This window comes from Rhinolophus sinicus, linkage group LG02 (assembly GCF_036562045.2).
Source record: "Rhinolophus sinicus isolate RSC01 linkage group LG02, ASM3656204v1, whole genome shotgun sequence".
NCBI lineage: Eukaryota > Metazoa > Chordata > Mammalia > Chiroptera > Rhinolophidae > Rhinolophus > Rhinolophus sinicus.
Window position 1 is genome coordinate 44,284,797 of NC_133752.1, and position 20,531 is coordinate 44,305,327.

Sequence of the window (20,531 nt, forward strand, 5' to 3'; positions counted from 1 at the left end):
ATGAAAATCACCCAGTAAAGTGCTTTACATGCATAAAATCAACCGATGTTTATAGCAATTCTAGAAGGTGGATCTTATTATTATATTTCATTGATTTAAAGACATGCATTTTTTACATTTCTCCTTTTTAATATCTTTAAACTATCAAAATTGAAATCAGATTAATTATCACCTCAAACATTTTAGAATTTATGTGAGTTTGGAAAATATAAGAAATACAGAAATTAAAGAGAATGTCATTTAAATAAAATAATAAATTTAATTACTGTGTTTACCAATATGTAACTTTTCATAAAAATCTCTAAGATGTAAAAATAAACTTGCCAGTAACATAGTTTCTAGTTGTTTCGGTGGTTTTTTTCTGATTTTTCAGGAAAGAATTGTTTATGAAGAACCATTTCTCCATCACTTGTATTATGTATGATACGTAAGACATCATTTGTCCAGTGCTGGTGTGAGACTCAGTTAGCCATGTGCAAGAGGGGTTGGGAACAACTAGGTTCATTGGTCCTGAACTTGTTTTCCAAGGTGGTAAGGTCAAACCAGAGACATAGACAAGGATAATTTCTAAATAGGAGGCCAAAGTTAAGTTTCAGAAGTCCAAAGTGGGTATTGCTGTATAAATAGCTTAAAAAGGCACAATGTATGGTTAGAGTCAAAGGTTGGGGTCAGCAATAAGAGGACTAAACTGAGCAAAGGGACACAGTAGAATCTGACAATGTAATGTATATCCTGGTCCAGATTCAGAGTTTAAATCAAACAAAAACAAAATAAACAAACAAACAAAAAGCAGGAAAAATAAGTCCAAATGGGAGGTGAGTTTAAATTTGGAGATTGAAAACAAGCAATTGTTCCCCAAAAGAACTAAGCATTTTTAATTATAGGAGACTACTGTGTGCCTCATGACCCCTGGTTTGGGGAACAGATAAGCCTCCAAGATACAGTCAACATGACAGGGAGGAGACACTGGTGACTGCACCTGAGTGGGTCCTTCTGGAGCACTAATAATTCTAACAGCCAACATCTGGCTAATGAAACAGATAAAATTCAAGATCTACTAAGACCCTTATGGATGTTGAGCTTAACCTTTGGTGAATATGTCTTCACAAACACATGTTAACATGATGCACAACAGCCTTCCCCTTGGCTCCCCAGAGAACCCGAATGACAAGATTACCATGTGCACAATAGTCCAAGTGGATGACATTCTGTCAATGCTTTCCTCATTATGGTTCTGCATTTATGACAGGAATAGAAAAAGGCCATTTTCAACTATCACCCCTGTTGTTTTGCAGGCTAGTCATTCAACTTCCAAATAGTTGCCTCAGTGAAAGCTAATTTATAAAATTAAAATGATCAGGTTAAAATGATAATGTGCACATACATTTATTAATTTATGAATAAAATGTGTTTCTTCTAACACAAAAATATCTTAATGGACATAATCCACATTGTGGGGGCAACCTCTATTAGATACTTTTACTGAGTAAGAATAACTATTCACAAAAAAATGCTCTTAGTTTTATATTTTTAAAAAAGAATTTAGCAATTAATTGCTGCATCTATGCAGCAATGATGATTGATGTTGAGAATTTAGCCTCCAACATGAATATTTTAGTCTGTCATATCTCTTTGTTTTCTAGATAAATGCTGGCTTGTCCACACAACTTTAATTAATAGGCAACCCTGAATCAGAGTGAAGATTGTTGCTGCAGCATTTAAAATGTAAACTACACTTTTAAGTTGCTGTTTGTTTGGGGATACTGTTAGCTAATGATTGCAGCTAACCTTTATTGAATGCTTACCGTTTGATAGTGATTTTTTTAAGGCATTGATATATTTTATCCCATTTAATACATACATCTTCTGAAATGGTATTACTCTTCTTCATTTTACATATAAGGAAACAAGGGATTTCAGAAGTTAAGTAATTTATCCAGGTCACACAATTACATGGGAACAACAGAAAAGTGCCTCTCCCAGGGAAAAGAGTATGGGAGGGGGGAGAGGGTTGGGGAGTGGAAATAGAGATAAAGGCAAAATTTGTTCTATCTGGATTAAACTGATAAGATCCATATGCAATATCTGTGCTTAAGCCTTTTACAGAAGTAAACCTCAAAGTGATACACATATTTATTTATTTTCAATGTGTGACTGAAGAATTTGTAAACACCAAAATCTTGAAACAAGGTTAACAAGATAGTTCTTTTCAGAAAAGCTATAACTGGAGTAAGGTTGAATTTTTGCATTGAGAAAATTTCATGTGCATTGTACTGTGTTATAAATAATTGCAAAAAGAGGGGAGATTCTCATCCAGAGATCAAAGAAGAGACCAAAACAGCCAGAAGCAGGCTATGCCCATCCACAATTTTCTACTCCTGGAAGCAGAGATGGTCTTGCCAGGGAGAAGGTTAATCAGGCTACTTTGACAGCATGTTATGCAACAAGTAAATTGTGAAACTCCCCTTATTTGGATCCATGCTCACCAGAAAGACTTGTGGTTGTAATTTTCCTCCAGAATATCACATTTAATAGGAAAGATTCTACTGATGCAAACATTCTAGTTTGCTTACCATTGCATTTCTTTCTGCAAATTAATAAATCAGAATTATGAAGGTGTATTAGTTTCTACAAGCTTGAATAACATGAGCCCACTTCTGAAAAATCAATTTTTAGTGCATTGATAAAAGAGCAGAAAAATAAGGGACCAAACCCAAATACGATGAATTCACGAAATGAATGTACCTCTATCTATGTAACAGGCCTATTCAACCTAGTGAGTCTGCACAGCTTAACAACCACAGTGAAGCTACTGGGAGAACATTAATTCAAGAACAAGTTCGTTTTCAAAACCAGCAGTTTCTTACTGCCAATACTATGCCCACCATAATCCACTGTCCCATACATCTTATAAGAATTCAAAAAGAAATAAAACAGTAAACAGAACTTAAATGAAATAATAAAACAGAAAACCATTATATATATATATATATTTCAAAACTCTTTATTTAGCTAAGTACTAGGCACATACTGATATAATGATGTATTAGTAGCTGCTAGAACTACAATAATTGTGCTCAAATAAATACATACATAAATAAATAAAATAGAATAAATAAAAAACTATTAACCAGTACCCAGATCTTGGGCTCTGATACCATTCTCCAGTAAAAAGAACCAGGGCTCTTTGAAGAAATGGTTGATTCTATAGCTCAGGCAGGAAGTAGACAAAATGAATCAGGAGCCTCCTATAGCAAGATAGTAAGGCAGTGCTCAGACAACAAAAGGAAGTGGCCTGTCAAAGTGAGCTAACGAGAAAGACCTCTTAATGGCCAAAGCTGGAACAATTTAAGCAACAAAGTAAATAACAGTATGGGATAATAACCCAAAGTATAAAATAATATCCCAAGTCCACACTGATATAAATAAATGATGTAAGAAATAAACAAATGAGAGAGAAGAGACAACTCTTTCTTATAGAATTTCAAATAATTTATGGGGATACTCCCCTTTCCAGAAAGTGGAGCTTAAATCACCCCATTTCTGAATGTGAGCTACACCCAGTGACTTGCTCCAGAAGAATAGAGCAGGGAAAATAGGAAGGGGTGGTACCTTAACAGTGGGGAAACCTGTTAAGAACTACCTCACCCGTGTGACTGAGATTAACATCATCATTAATAAATCATGATGGTACCATGTAGCCTTGATATAATGTGATGAGAATTCACCTCTCTGGTCTTTCTCTCAAAAATCCCTAACCCCAATCAAACCAGGAGAAAAATAGACAAACACACATTGAAGGACTTTCTACAAAATACTCCGCAAAACTGTGCAGGTCATAAAGAAAATAGGAAATGATGGAGAAATTGTCACATAGTGGATGAGACTAAGGAGACATGATGATTAAATCTAATATGGTAGCCTGGAGGGGATTGTGGAACAGAAAATGGACATTAAGAAAAACCTAGTGAAATCCAAATAAAGTCTGAAGTTCAGTTAAGAGTAATGTACAAATGTTGTTGTCTTAGTGTAGGAAATGTAGCATAGTAATATAAGATGTTAACATTAGGGGAGGGGTGAAGGACATACTAGAACCTTGTACACTATCTTTGCAACTTTCCTCTAAATCAGAAAGCATTCTAAAATTAAAAGTTTATTTTTAAAAAAGAGAACTGTTGCTTTCTTCACATTGTGGCTCTATATTTTTTAAAGTATGTAATGAAAAATTCTACATCAGATGGGTTTTGACATTTCTAATTGTTCTGCTGTGGTAAAGTCACCTTGAAAAGATTGCATTCAGATTGAGCAACATAGCAATTCAATTATATGCACATCAAACCATCTGCACTCAGTGTCTTGCCAGACATAAACTCTCTGACCTCAATTATAATACTGTGTTTCCCCGAAAATAAGACCTAACCAGAAAATAAGTCCTAGCATGATTTTTCAGGATGACATCCCCTGAACATAAGCCTAAATGAATCTTTTGGAACAAAAATTAATACAAGATCCGGTCTTATTTTCGGGGAAACACGGTAGCAGGATCTCCTTTGGATCTACATAGCTCCTTAGTTCCTAGTAAAGGCTAAACCATATAGTAAAAAAATATAAAACCACGATCAATAAAACAATCTTGTCATTATTGGTATTCAGTTTAGTCTGGAAGAAAATGAACAAGGTATGTTTTCCCATGAAAGGGAAAACAAAATATACCCATGAAAGGTTGTCCCATAAAAATCAAAGTTGCAATGGAAAATTATTTATTCATTCACAATTTATTCAATAAAAATACATTGCTTATCCATAGTGAGCTAGCTAATCCAGACACAGAGAGAAAGGATATAGCCCCTATTATTATAAGTCACAGTCTGGGGGAAAGACAGACAAGGAAAGGGAGGATTGAAATACACTGATAAATACTAGAGCTGCCTTTTTCCTCCAATGTCTGTACTTTGTAAAATATGCCGATGCTACCTCAGCACACCATTTTACCCACATGGTCAGTGGTTTCCAATTCAGGAGCCAGTCATATTCATGGGGAAAAAAATAAGTTTCAGATAAAGAGCTACCTCAAAAAACTTTATTCCTTTTTTTAGAAAGCTGGTACTTAATAGTAATTTCCCTGTTTCATTCAAATATTGTCTCTGCTACAGCCATAGGAGCTGTTATTATTTAACCATTTTATGCCCACTTATGAGTAAGTCACCATAGTGACCTAATGGTAGACTTAGCCTTAAAAGTAGATTTATGATTCCTAAAGATTTATCAATGCAACCCCTAAATAAGCAGAAAAATGCAGTTTTTGTAAATGCCATGCAGATTCTTTGTTTCTCCGCTTTGCCTTGTAGTCTGTACAAAATATCTTACCTGACCAGTAAGCCATGTTACCATTTGGTATGATTTTTTTTCTTTTAAATCAATTTTATTGAGGAATTAAATATACTCACTTTAACTATACATTTCAATGAGTTTTGATAGATGAATATACCCATGTAACTACCAAAATAAAGGTAAAAGACATTTTTCCATCACGCCCCAAAATTCCTCATGCCCCCACCCTCAGCCCAGACAATTATTTTGTTAATTTGCATATTCTGGGAAGCAGAGGCCTAGACAGGATTAGCCATGAAAGATGTAGGGGAAATGACGGGAAGGATAAAAGGGAGAGAAGCCAAGAATGTGTAAAGAGCCTGCAGAGCAATGCAGCTCTGACCCCTGTAAAAGAAAGGAGGAAGACCAGAGGAAGAGTGCAAAGAGATGCTCAGATGGCAAAAAGCAATTCCAGGAAACCTTTGGCCAGACTGAGAGGAGTCCTCCAGGCAAGTTTTCCATTGGAGGAGTGCTCTCTTAGGAAAGGGCCTGAATCTGCATCTCCTCTTTGCTCAGCCATTGGCTGGGGATAGTAGTTCAATGTAAGATATGCCACAGTTTGTTTATCCAATAACCTGTTGCTGCACATTTGCATTATTTCCAGCTATTATAAATAAAGCTACTATGAACATTTATGTACAACTGTTTGTAAAAACATGTTTTCTCTTAGGTAAATACATAAGAGTAGTATTGCTGGATCATATAGTAAGTGTAGTTTGTAAGAATCAGCTAAACATTTCTTCCAAGTGTTTGAGTCACATATTTAACAACATGTCCAGTAACTCACATCCTTTCCAACACAGGGCAATGTGAGTCTTTTTCATTTTAGCTCTTGTAGTGAGTGTGTAATGGTATCTCATTGGGCTTTTAATTTGCCTTTGCCTGATGACCAGTGATGAGGAGCACCTTCTCATATGTTTATTGGCCACCTGGTTCTAAGGTTCCTAGAAGTTTCATACCATTAGAGCATCGGCTCAAAATCATATAAATCAAGCCCAAGTGTGAATGAAGTTACTGGGTATAACCTGTTAAGTAAAGCTCCTGATTTCCTGATTTAGTATTGCTCCCTATTGAGGGAAGAATAGAAATAACCTTTAAAAAATAACCTCAAGAGCTGGCTGGTGGCTCAGGTTGGAGCTCTGTGCTCCTACCGCTGAAGGCTGCTGGTTTGATTTCCACATGGGCCAGTGGGCTCTCAACCACAAGGTTGCTGGTCCGGCAACGGATGGCGGGCTGCGCCCTCCACAACTAAGATTGAAAGGACAACAACTTGACTTGGAAAAAGTCTTGGAACTGTTCCCCAATAAAATCCTGTTCCGCTTCCCCAATAAAATCTTTTTTAAAAAAATTAAAATAAAAAAAATATGAAAAAATAACCTCAAGAAGTTTTAAGTGATTGCTTTGGCGAAGGGGTGGGGTGGGGGGGGGGAAGCCATTGCTTCATTGCTTTGTGTGTGTGTGTGTAGTTTAACCTTATGTCACCTAGCTATTACACTTTGTCAATTTATACTTGTATTCAGCTGCTAAAAACAGAGTTGTAACCACACAGATTTAAAATACATATCTTTCTTACATACCAGAAGTAAACTGTTGAGGACATTGATTCAAGAGTTCAAGAATATTATTGCTGAAATACCTGAGATTCTCTTGTCTTCTTCAAGGTCCCAAGATGGTTGCTCTGACTTTAACCATTTCATCCCCATTTCAGGAAGGTAGAAAGAGGAAGGGGAAAGGGAAAATGACATAGCTAGTAGTAGCTCCCAGCTGAGGTAGCCTTTTAAAGAGCTGTCCTGGAAGCCCCACCCATTGACTTGGAATCATAGCTCATTAGCCACCCAATTGGGTGGAGGCTCGGAAGTGTAGTTTTAAACTGGGCAGATCACTATGACCAAAAATATAAGAGTTCTGTTTATCAGTAAGAAGGTCAGAGTTAATACTAAGTAGGTAAGTTGGAGTCTTTGCAGTCTCTACCCCTTCACACTTGATGGTACTAAAATAACAATCTTAAATTACTGTTCGCTATTTGATCATTTCTAATTCAATCCTCAATACACCAAGTTTCAGTCATCTAACTTCTCTATAACTGTCTATATTTAATCCTTTCAATATATTATCCTCTTCTATCTGCAGTATTTATAATTAAATCCCTTTTTTAAAAAATGTCTTCCTTGCTTTGTAAAACATTATGCTGATTATATACCCACTGTCAGCCTATTCCTTCTCAGTCTTGTTTTTTGTCTCCTTGCCCCTCTTCCCTTTTTATTTCTAAATATTCTTTCCAGCAATATCATTCATACTTATGACATCTCCTTTAATACGACCTACCTTCCACCAGTACCTTCTTGTGAGTCTCAGACTTGAGTTGCTGATCACCTACTAGATACCTCCTGAATTGCTAATTGTTGGCTAGCTACTTCCATCTAGATATCATACAGGAAAATCAAATACTAGATTTTATCATTTAACTTATCTTCTTACCCTTCTTTTCCCCCAAATCTCCCATATTTCATATCCCAGCTGATATTACACAATTAATAAGAATAAGGAGAAGAAAAGAGATGACCAAAAATGTGAATCTTTTATTATGGATCAGAATCAATGTGAAAATATTTTTATACCCCATCTCATTTTATTTTTACTACACTTGTATAAGAAATTTACTTTATTGTATCCATTTTACAGGTGAAGAAACTGGGACTTGGAAAGATTAATAACTAAGACTAGATATAAATGGTACTCTCCTAATCTTGAGTCCATAATTATTACATTAGCCTCTCTCTCTCTCTCTCTCTCTCTCTCTCTTTCTCTCTCTCGTCTCTATCTCTCTCTCTCTTTTTCTTTAAGATATTTGACATAAATTTCCTATATACCTATTGCCTAGGGAAAGTGACTTCTACCTCAAACCTCAGAAAATTCAGCAAAGTATACCTTATAAATAAGTTTAAATAGCTATCTATCCCACAGCCATTTCTTTTCATGGAGTACTCATATGTTAGCATTACTTACCACACTAACACATATTATTTTTTGTCTTTTTACCAGTTTTACCAGATTTTCTTTTCTTCATTCTCCCAAAAAAAGAGATATTTGCAAAACTAAATTCTTACTATGTCAGTACATTGACTATATTTCTTCAGTGGCATTTTATTACACACAGAATAAAGACTAGGTCATCAGTATGATAGAGTATCATGACGGGGCCCATCTTTGCTTCTCCCTGTCACCTCACATTTGGCCTAGCTTTAGCTATGAAGACCTACTTAATGATTCTCTATCTTTGCATATGCTGGCCCCCTCCTCTTTAGCTTTTCATTCTTTAGCATTTGGATTACATATCACCCTGCCTTGGAAACTTTCCAGAAAGATGTAGTGCCCTCAGGGTGCCATATTCTTTCATGGTGTTGTTTCTCTTTCTGTCATGTGAACCATGGTGATCTTACTACATGTACCAATGTCTAAACAAGAATGAGACAATCTCCTCTGACTTCTTTAAGGTCAACAACTCTGTCTTCCTGATCTCTATGAGTTTAGTCCCTGAATCATTGCCTGTTGCTAAAAGCTCTCAGTCAAGTATGAGATACACTTTTTTGAGTGTCATATATCAGAGTACCCTACCACAGATGGACTTAAAATACCATATTAATATAGATATTATTATTTATGTGTAACTTGATTTGTTCATGCTGTTTCTTTTCCTCCTCACAATTAGTAACAATAATGAAACAGATTACCACCATTCTGTAAAATGTTAGTGACATGAGAAAGAAACCTTTAAACAGTCAGAAAAATGTAAGGAATATCTTCTAAACCCACAGGACTTTCCTCTTTTCTTACTCTATAATACATGGTATACTTGCTGCTGATTCTCTAAGTATTAGTCAGCTTTGCTAAAGTAACAAGCAACTCCAATTTTCAATGACTTACTACAACAAAAGTTCTTGCCTATTAATGTAAAATTTAACTGCGTTTCTACTGCAGGCTGAGGCACTTCTCCATGGATCTTCTCATTCCCAGAACCAGGATGAAATAACAGCTATCATCTGAGACTTATATTTGAATAGAATGAGAGCAACATGCCCCCGACAATTGCATTCCATGACTGTCACATCTACTCACATTTACCTCAGCAAGTCTCATGGTCAAGCTTGCCAATGGAGTACAAAGTGCAGAGAGAGCCTGAAATGCATATGGTAATGGTAATGAGATATAAACCTTTTACAGGAGTCGGGACAATTAGTTGTAAATTATAACACAATCTACCTCACTCATATTTTTTTTTTTCTTCATAAATGGCTTACAGCAGTGGGAAGAGGGCTCATCGAAAGTCAGGAAACAGGAATATCTGTCTCCGCTCTTGTCCAACTTACTGAGATTCAGTTTCTTCATTTATAAAATGAAGGGATTGGGCTAGATTATCTGAAAAGTACCTTCTAGTCTGGATTATTTCGCTGAATGTTTCAAATAGAGTGTTAAGCACACATAAGACTACAAAGAACAATTACTCCTCAGCAGGCCACTCAAGTTTTGTCTGACAATTTCTTATTCTATCATGATCAAGAGGAAATGCAAAATGCAACAAGAACACTAGTTTCCATTTATAAGGCCTGATTAAAACACATCATAACACAGAGGTAAATCTGTTTCTTTTTTTAAAGATTGGGGAAGGGGAACAGGACTTTATTGGAGAACAGTGTGTACTTCCGGGACTTTTTTTTCCAACTCAAGTTGTTGTCCTTTCAGTCTTAGTTGTGGAGGGAGAAGCTCAGCTCCAGATCCAGTTGCCGTTGCCAGTTGCAAGGGGCACAGCCCACCATCCCTTGCGGGAGTCGAAACTAGCAACCTTGTGTTTGAGAGGATGCGCTCCAAACAACTGAGCCATCCGGAAGCTCAGCGGCAGCTCAGCTCAAGGTGCTGTGTTCAATTTTAGTTGCAAGGGGCGCTGCCCACCATCCCTTGTGGTACTCAAGGAATCAAACTGGCAACCCACATTGTGGTTGAGAGCCCGCCCTCCAACCAACTGAGCCATCCGGGAGGCAGCTCAGCTCAAAGTGTCATGTTCAATCTTAGTTGCAGGGGACGGAGCCCACCATCCCTTGCGGGACTCAAGGAATTGAACTGGCAACCTTGTGGTTGAGAGCCCACTGGCCCATGTGGGAATCAAACCAGCAGCCTTCAGAGTTAGGAGCTTGGAGCTCTAACCGCCTGAGCCACCAAGCAGGCCCCAGAGGTAAATCTTTTTATGTTCTATTATGGGATTGTTATATTTTTTGTGGCACATATTAGAAGAACAAGTTTTCTCCTCTCTCTGACAAACAAGCATATTAGCCATAGGTACTCATATCTGTTCAGAGTTTTGCAGTTGCAAATAACAGAAAATACAATTCAAACTGTTATACACAATAAAGATGATTTACTAGTTAACAAAGCTGAAAAAGTCTAGAGAAGAACTGGTTTTGGGTATGGCTTTATGTAACGACTAAATGATTTCACCAAGAACCTATCAGCTTTATCCTAAGACTGGCCCTTCTTACGGTCATAAGATGGTTACCAGCAGGAATACTATATGCTTTCCCTTCCAATCCACAGGGAGAGTGTTTGCCATTCCAAATATTAACTTAAAGTTCTGGGTTTTCCTCTGAGTGGACCAACTTTTGTCAAGTTCCCTGAACCAATCGCAGTTAGAAAGAGAATATGATTTTGTATTTGGCTTCTGCCTACTCAGATCCCCGTCACTTTGCCCAATGGGAAAGGGGTAGAATGAACACTGGAGAGGCAACCAATGAGTCAAAATGAAAGTCAATGTTTTAAGGAGGATATTTTAATTACTGCTTTGTAAACTTTATCAATATTAAGGCATCTATTACTATCATATAAAAAGATAGAAAAATACAGTATAAAACCCACCACATTTAAACACCCATCAACATTTTTGTGCTTCTAATATAAAATATCATGATTAACTCTAATCTAGATCTTGTAATCTTCCACTGTTTTTTGACAAAGAGTACTTATGTTAAAGAAAATGAAATTATCCAATTTCTAGGCACGCCTAAAAATCTTTCTGAAAACAAAAATGTTTCTCTATAAATGGTTGAATATTTATGGGGGAAATAAAAATCCACTCTAACACCCCTATGAATTGCCCGATTATTTTAGCTTGCATCCAGATCTTAAGGATACCACAAGTGTATTTTGCTTCATTAGCACTTTTGTTGGTATAGTCAAAATAATATTTTATACATGGAAAGAAATAGGAAAGACTCTTTCCATTTAAGGGGAAAGAGTCCTAGATTAAAACACATAGCACACTACAATGCCAATCCCTGTTTTGTTCCTTTTTATTTCAATGCATAGCTTCCTCTTACCCCAGAGAAGTCCTCAGAAAAGCAGACCATGTGGATAGTGTGTGGAGAAATTAAACAAGAGGGCAGTTTTTTGTCTTCTGGAGGTTCAGGTCTTACAGCTGTGGACTCAATCTTTTGTATGAAATATTGGAAATTCCTAGAGCATCGGCCACACTTACTCCAAGGAAAATGTCAAAATGCATTCCATATACAAATATAAGTGATTTTTGAATTATCTGCTTTTGTTCCTCTCCAATAGCTTGGAAAATTGAGTCAAATGCATGTGAACTTCTTACTCACAGCTAGACAGAATATAGCTTCCTCTGAATTATTCATGCTAATTGCAGGGAAGGAGAAGAAATGTCATGAATAAATTAAATTCACAGACGCACAAAAAATATCTGTATTTCCATGGCATATTGCATTCATCATTGAGATAGAATATTTCACAATATATTATCATCATTTATATGGTTGTGTCTATTACACTTGGGGCTCTGGGGGCACCCAATGATAAAGAATTGAGGCAGGCACTGGAACTATAAAAATTGTTGACGTGACAAGTTAGTCATCTCAAGGAATTGACTGTTTTATGGAAACCATACATGAGAATGCTAAGGTTTATCAAACAGTATAAAATTGCATAGGGACACAGACAGAGGGAGAAGGAGCTTGGAGGAATCAATAAATTTCATGAGTAAGTAACATACGAGCTGACTGTTAAAGGAGGAATTAACTAGACAGCTGGTAGGTAATGAAGGTCATCAGTGAAATAAATAGGCCTCAGAACTTACCAAGAAAACCAAGTAGTTCCACAGAGTTTGGACCAGCACTTGGCAGCAGTAGAGGCCTGAGCTTGACTGCTGCCACAACTTGATTGGCATCACAAGCAGTTATGGCAGGTAAGATTAAAGTGTTACGTAAAGAATCAAACCACCTGAGGAGTTATTTTTCAAAAGTGTAGATAGATTTCTGGATGTCACACATGATCAATTAATGAGTACTAGAGTTGGCCCTAAAAATTTGCATTGTTAACAAATTATCCTGACATTTCAAATGTTCACTAAAATTTGACAGTTTTTGTTTTATGACATTGGATACACATTATAATCACCAAGATGCCTTAAAGGAGGTCAATGTCTGGACCCATCACAGATACTATAATCCAGGTATCATTAGTTTTTTGTTTTTGTTTTTATAGCTTCCTAGGTGATTCTACTCTGTAGCCAAGTTTGAAAATCACTTGTCTAGAGGAATGAGCAAAGCATTGTTTTACTTTCCTTTTTGCTGACACATCTCCCCAAGGACATTTTAGACCAAAAAGTCAGATAGTTCATTTCTCTGGGTACTTAAACCCACTTTTCCTAGTACCATAACAATGACAATCTGGATTTTGTGTCTATTTGCCAACAATTTGAAACAGAACTTGGCATATAGTACAACCATCTAATTACACCTTTATCCAAAAATACAATCAGGATAACTGAAAGAATATTAGACAACACAAAATCTTTACGGACAAAGCATCTGGCAGTCTCAAGTACTGTGTTGAAATTAAATGTTCCAAGAGCTCTATTTCAGGTTGCTCCAGAACCTTAGTTTCATGAATGTATTTTGACACTGACATGTCTTTTACACATGTAAATACACCAACTAATCATTGTGGATTTTTCAATATAAATGGCTCTTTTATGGGAAGGTATTTGTTGTAAGATAACTTAGGAGCCATTAAGAGCATTTAACTTTTTTACCAGCTTTATTGAGATATAATTGACATGTAACATTATATTAGTTTAACTTGTGCAACATAATGATTTGATATATGTATATACTGCAAAATGATTACCACAATAAGTTTAGTTAAAATGCATCACCACACACAGTTATAAGTGTTATTTTGTTTGTTTGTTTTTCTTGTGATGAGAACTTTTAAGATTTACTGTCTTAGCAACTTTCAACTATACTGGGGTTGCTAAAAAATGTATACACATGACTTGTATTCATCTTTTGTTATCAGTATATATTGATTATTACAATTTTAATTGTTTTTGCTTTCTTAAAATATGTATGCATTTTTTGGCACCCTCTGTATAATACATTATTGCTCACTATAGTCACTATGTTGTCCATCACATTCCCAGGATTTATTTATTTTATAATTGGAAGTTTATATCTTTGATTACCTTCACCAAGTTTTCCCACCTCTGGTAACCACCAATCTGTTCTCTGTTCCTAAGAGTTTGTTTTTTTTAGATTCCTCATGTAAGTTAGATCATACAGTATTCATCATTCTCTAACTTCTTTCCCTTAGCGTGATGTCCTCAAGGTTTATCTATGTTGTCACAAAATGGTGGAATTTCCTTCTTTTTATGTCTAAGTAATAGTGCTAATTTGTGTGTGTGTGTGTGTGTGTGTGTGTGTGTGTGTGTGTGTGTGTGCTTCCTGTCTTGGTTATTATAAATAATGCTGCGATAAACATGGCGGTGCAGACATTTTTTGAGAGAGTGATTTTATTTCCTTCAGATATATACCCAGAAATGGGAATGCTAGATCATATAGTTCTATTTTTAATTTTTTTAGGTGCCTCCATGCTCTTTTCCATAGTGGCCAGTTTACATTCCCACCAACAGTGAAAAAGTGTTCCCTTTTCTCCATATCCTCCTCAACATTTGTTCTCTCTTGTCTTTTTGTTAATAGCCATTCTAATAGGTATAAGGTGATATCTCATTGTGATTTTGATTTGCATTTCCCTGATGATTAGTGATGTTGAGCACATTTTATGTACCTTTTGATCATTTGTATGTCTTCTTAGGAAAAATGTCTATTCATTTCCTCTGATTACTTTTTGATTGGATTGTTTGGGGTTTTTTTGCTATTTAGTTTTGTAAGTTCTTTATATATTTTGGATATTGACCCCTTATGAGATATATGATTTGCAAATATTTTCTCCCATTTCATAGCATAGGTTGTCTTTTCATTTTGTTGTTTTTCTTTGCTGTGTAGAGGCATTTTATTTCATTTGTGCTCCAGAATTCAGAGGCTGAGAGAGCTTTGTTTTTTATTCTTTATTAAGAAGAGTTTGTCATAATGAAGAACTCATAGAAATAAAACTTCTTGTGGTTGTCTCTCAATCTCAACATTTCCAAGCGTTCTTTCCAAATAGGTTCTTTCTAAGACCTAGCTACAAAGGGCCACATTGAGAAGTTCTTACACATCTAAACATTATTCCATTTACTTGTTTCGCTTTCTTCAGTGGACTTCTTGCCAGATTTTGTAGACTAATGATATAATATCAAGTGTCATGTACATAACACTTGATATTATATAGGCTGAACCTATATGAAGAATAGATCATTTAGCTGACACCACTTGGTTAAAAAATTCCCTGAAGTTTCTTTTCTCAAAGTTAGAATAATTTGAAAAGTATGCATGGTTTCTACTGGTTCCACTTTTCTTTGTAGCTAAAATTTCCATTGCCTGCCTCATTGTGGACATATTCTGATTTTCTTCTCATTTCATTTAAAATGATCAAGTTGTTTTTCATGTTAATTAGCTTTATTTAAACAATAAAAAAAAGTCTCTGTGGACATAATAAACATCTCCAAAATAGACATTATTTCATTAACTTCATGCTTTGGAGACATAAAGGCTGCTTGTTACAGAACAGTAAAGCTGGAATAAATTAAATCTCAATAGGTCATTCATTAGAAAGGCAGTGTAAAATGTCCTGAAAAGCAAGGTCCTTCAGCTATATTTAATTGTATTTTTCCCATAGAATTTTCTTAATGTTGCGCTTACATACATCCATTTTAATTACTTTCTAAATTCTTCACTCAAAAAAATTATCATATCTTTAAAGCAAGAAATTGATGCTGATTAAACCTTATAAGAAAACAAAACTAAAACATCAGCCTAATGTTTCTAACCACATGCTATTGAGACCTGTACATGTTTCTGTGCATGGATTCAATGTTCCCTAAGAAAATAATATGCATAAAGTTGATAATGACCAGTGAAATATCAAATTTAATTATTTTATAGACACTAATTATTGTTAAAGAAAGTAATTCATTCCTTTAATATTTTGAATTCTGAAATAACACAGTTTGGTCCAGGTTACAATGATTAACAAAGTCCTTTAGACATAAGCCCTTTGTATTCTAACAACTCTCCCAGGGTTTCTTTCTTTCTTTCTTTCTTTCTTTTTTTTTTTCCTGCTGGAACATATATGTGGTTGCATGGCATTTGGCTCTATTTTAATTCATATAGGAAGAAAGCCTTCTAGTTACAGAACATCTACAAAAGTGTAGTTACAACTCTTTTGAATAAAAATTCTTTCATTCATTCATTTGACAAAAATTTTCTCAACTCTTTTCATATGCCAGGCACTATACCAAACCCTCCGAGAACAAATATGAATAAGGCATATGTGCTCTCTGCCCTTTTGAAGCTTAAAAACTAGTGCTATTATTTTAGTCTGAAAAATATAATGACTTTTTGTCATTTTCTTGCTAGTTAGAGTCATCTCGTATTAATTAATAAGATTTTATAGTAACTAATCATTATTTCAACAACATGAGAAAAACAAACAGGAAACTTTAAACATGGTAAAAAAAACAAAAACCCTAAGTTATACATTAGACATGAAATGATTGTTATCAAGGCATTGTGAATTTTATAGAATTTATGATCACTGCATTTATAATTCAGTCAATTACACAGTAAAATTAGAAAACAGGAAAGTACCTGACAAGATGGTAATTCTGTGATATAAACCACATTCCCTCTCAATTTAGGGATGTATCTTTTGAGGAGTCTTTATAGAGAGATAAACCCTGAACCCAGAGGTTCAAGATCTTTTTCTCTACAAATAAATAATGATATGATACAAATAAGTGGAATAGAAAAGCCTATCTCTTCCACTCTCCTATGAAAGTATGAAGTCCTTTACCTCCTTTGATTGCTCCCATTTAGAAAATTATATTATGTAAATTAACCAAAAATGGTATTTTGAGTAATTTATTAAAATTCCAGAAAGCAGTTTTTTATTGGGAGATTCATATTATATGCAAACATATTAAAATTTAGAGTATAGCCATTTTACTACCTAATCAATAAATCAAGAATGACCTAGAAATTATTTGGCTTCTCCCAACTTTTAGTTCAGATCAACATTTTCATTCACCAGTTCTAAGGCAGTAAAGGATTCTCCTGGTTGTCAAGGAAACTATAATGTAGAGAGGACTGAAAATGGTGATAATCTCATTTCCCGTAAACCTGTAAACAAGAGATAAACTGAATAGAGAAAGCATAAATGCATTCATTGTCCCACTGGAGAAAATAGTTTTGAAATTATCCTACAAAGAGGTTCTTCAAAAATGGGTCATGATGTTTTACAGTAGGAAAAAAAAAGAAAAGCAAGAATCTGAAGGATTCTTTAGAGGGACTAGGATAAGTGAAGAAAGAAATGGAACATGAAATATAACGATATGCATTCAACACAAATGCAAGAGATACTTTTTTCCTTGTCTAATCTAAAAATTAGAATCACAGGTCTACAGTTCTGCCTATATTACTTTGCCTTTATTATACAGGACAATTTTATTTGATAGTACAATATAAGAAACTTTCGGGAAGTGTTAATGAAAATAAAATCCCAGCAGTAGCATTTTCATATTTCACTGAATGGTTTTAGAAATATCCAGAATTAACACTTTATTAAAATTCTTGAATTAACATGTAAAAGTATCAGTTTCCTATTTTCAATTTTAAAGTTATAAAATGGAGGAAAAAATCTCTAACAACAAGATGGAGGAGGAGGAGAAGGAGGAAGAGAAGCAGAAGACAAAAGCAAAGTGTTAGCAATTATATTGGAATTTTAGCATGATTCATTTTGATAATATAACATGCAAGTAAAAGTTAGGAACAGGGATGGAACAGGAAAAAGTAAGTATGCAAAATATTGATAGAAGGGAAAGATACCAAAATCAAGTTTCAATTATTTTACAACTTAGATCCAGACAGATGCTACATAGAGAGCTGTTGTAACACTAATTGTCTGTAAAATATAAATTAGTTTTCGGCTATATCAATTAAACCCCTTATTGCATACACTTTCTATGGTCCTCTGTTTCACACTGCTAATATCCATCTCTACAAATAGTACTAAAACTAAGGCCCTTGAGGCCCAAAGCTTGCTGCACATTTCTCCCATGCTTCCCAGCCTCTCCCTTCACAAGTAGCCAGCAGAGAACTAATAAATTCTCCAAAAATAGAAGTAAAATATACAGGAATGGGTTTAATTTTCTTAAAAACTGAGTGGAGAAATATGTTTCTTGAATTCTTTGCTTGTACCACTGGAGTGATGGGGCTCAGGACACACTACCCCAAATACGGCACCTTGCAAGATTGAGCAGGAGAAGCAGGAAGGTCACTTTTAACCCCCTCCAATCCCTGCGCCTTCTCAAAAAGTGGTCATGAAACCCTCACGAGAGAGGAGCTCTCCCTATATCCAAAGTAAAGGAGCATCCTTATCTCAGAAGACAAAGCAACACCAAGAATCTGAATAAACAGGTCTTGCTAAATTTCCTCCAATTTATTACACTTACCTCAACATGCTTTTTGACTTATCACATTTCTACATAACTATCCACTCTTTATCAAGTCTAGCTTTAAAATACTCAGTTTTAACTATTTCATCAGGTCTATATTTCCCTATGTAGGCTCCTGTGACACGTAAAACTTATATTAAATAATTTTTTTATTCTTTTCTTCTGTTTATCTATCTTTGTCAGTTTAATTTTCAGATTCAGCCAGAGACCCTAAGAGGATCAAGGAAAACTTTTTCTTCTCCTGCAAGAGATACATGTTCAAATCTTCCAAAACTATTTTTCTAAAGTATCCTTCTCATTAAATAGTTCTCATTTAAAATTAGAAAAGTCTTAAAGATAGTTGTTAACAGAGCTATAAAGAAAGTTTAAAGATTTAAAAAGAAAGTTCAAAATCTATTTAGATTACTTAGAATTCCTTTGATAGGTTTTCTTTAAAAAGAAGGAAATAAAGGAAAATGTAATAATGTAATGTGCATAAGCTTTCTCTAAAATGAAAATGGCTCTTTACAAAGAAAATCTGATGTCCCATATATTTTCTTAACAACCAGTTTAAATTGCTATGTGAAAAATGAAGAGGGAGCTACTTTTCAGCTGCCTTGTTTTTTCAATACTCATACAAGGTCTGACAATTAAGGTAGCAAATTCATCCTAGAAAAAGTGTCACATACCTCACTGCTGAATATCACTATGGTCACCTTCCAAGTACTCCCCTTGGGAAGCTATGCACCGACGCCAGCGCCTAATCCACCCTTCAAAGCAATTTTGGAACTCTTTTTCTGGAATGGCTATCAGAGCTGTTGTCGTATTGCACTTGATGTCCTGAATATCATCAAAATGTCTTCCTTTCAATATTTCCTTTATCCTCAGGTTAAGAAAGAAGTCATTGGCGGCCAGATCAGGTGAGTAGGGAGGGTGTTCCAATACAGTTGCTTGTTTACTGGCTAAAAACTCCCTCACAGACAGTGCCATGTGAGCGGGTGCATTGTCATGATGCAAGAGCCATGAATTGTTGGTGAAAAGTACAAGTTGTCTAACTTTTTCACGCAGCTTTTTCAGCACTTCTAAATAGTAAATCCGGTTAACTGTTTGTCCAGTTGGTACAAATTCATAATGGATAATCCCTCTGATATCCAAAAAGGTTAGAAACATCATTGCAACAAGTTCTGGAACTTAATTATCAGACCTCCACATCTCAGCACTTACCACATCTCATTCTTACTTGTGGTCATACCTACTGGACTGTGAGCATGAAAGGGAGAGACCATTGAATTTATGATAAATTTAATACTAAATCATTTTATACGTATTATATATATATCTACTAAATCATTTTTTTCAATTTTGTATAGTTTCAATGTTTTTACAGAAAAAAGTAGTCAAGCAATTATAAATCTAAGTAATAGTAACAATTCTACAAATTTGCATAATGTTTCACCATTTATAAATTAATTTTACAGACATTTTCTCTTATGATCATCAGTAAAATTACCAAAGCAATCATATCAGTTATTATTCTCTTCACTTGACAACAAAGGGAACTCTGACTTAGACAAGGTTTAACTTGCTCTAAATGTTTAACTACAGGTTAAACAGTTCAATAATACATTGAACTACTCGTTCATCTCTTTTTTTTTACATTTTAAAATTTATTTTTATTTAGGTTTCTGATTCAGCACATATATCAAAGACTAATCAACATAAAAATGTAAATAAGACATTAATTAGAAGTCTTATATCTGTCTAAATTTGACCAAGAATGTCAAGATTTCCACTATTACCAGAACTCCAACCTAGTCAAGTTGTATGCAAGCTATCATGAACAGCATGCAGTGTGCACACACATGCAGAGGCAAAATAGTACATGGTAGCACTTGGCTCTCCTCGCTTCCTTGTTGATGATTTTCTGTTTGACAGTGCACTTTAGCTTTCTATGCTAATATCCAAATTAAGTCCACAGAAGGCTCGGGGTCAACCTGATCAAATAGTCTTCCGGAGGAATGCATTCTTAAACTGTTATGCCTGAAACTTTGTTTTTGCCAGGATGAAGTTCAGATAAAGATGTACAATACAATCTAGATGACAGTGCAGACTCATTCATTTCTTAGATATCCCATTTGTAAACTACATGGTGATCCTCTAATGGATTAGAACCCATGTTTTAAGCTACATAAAGTATCTCCTACTTTTGCTATATCTAGTGATGTGA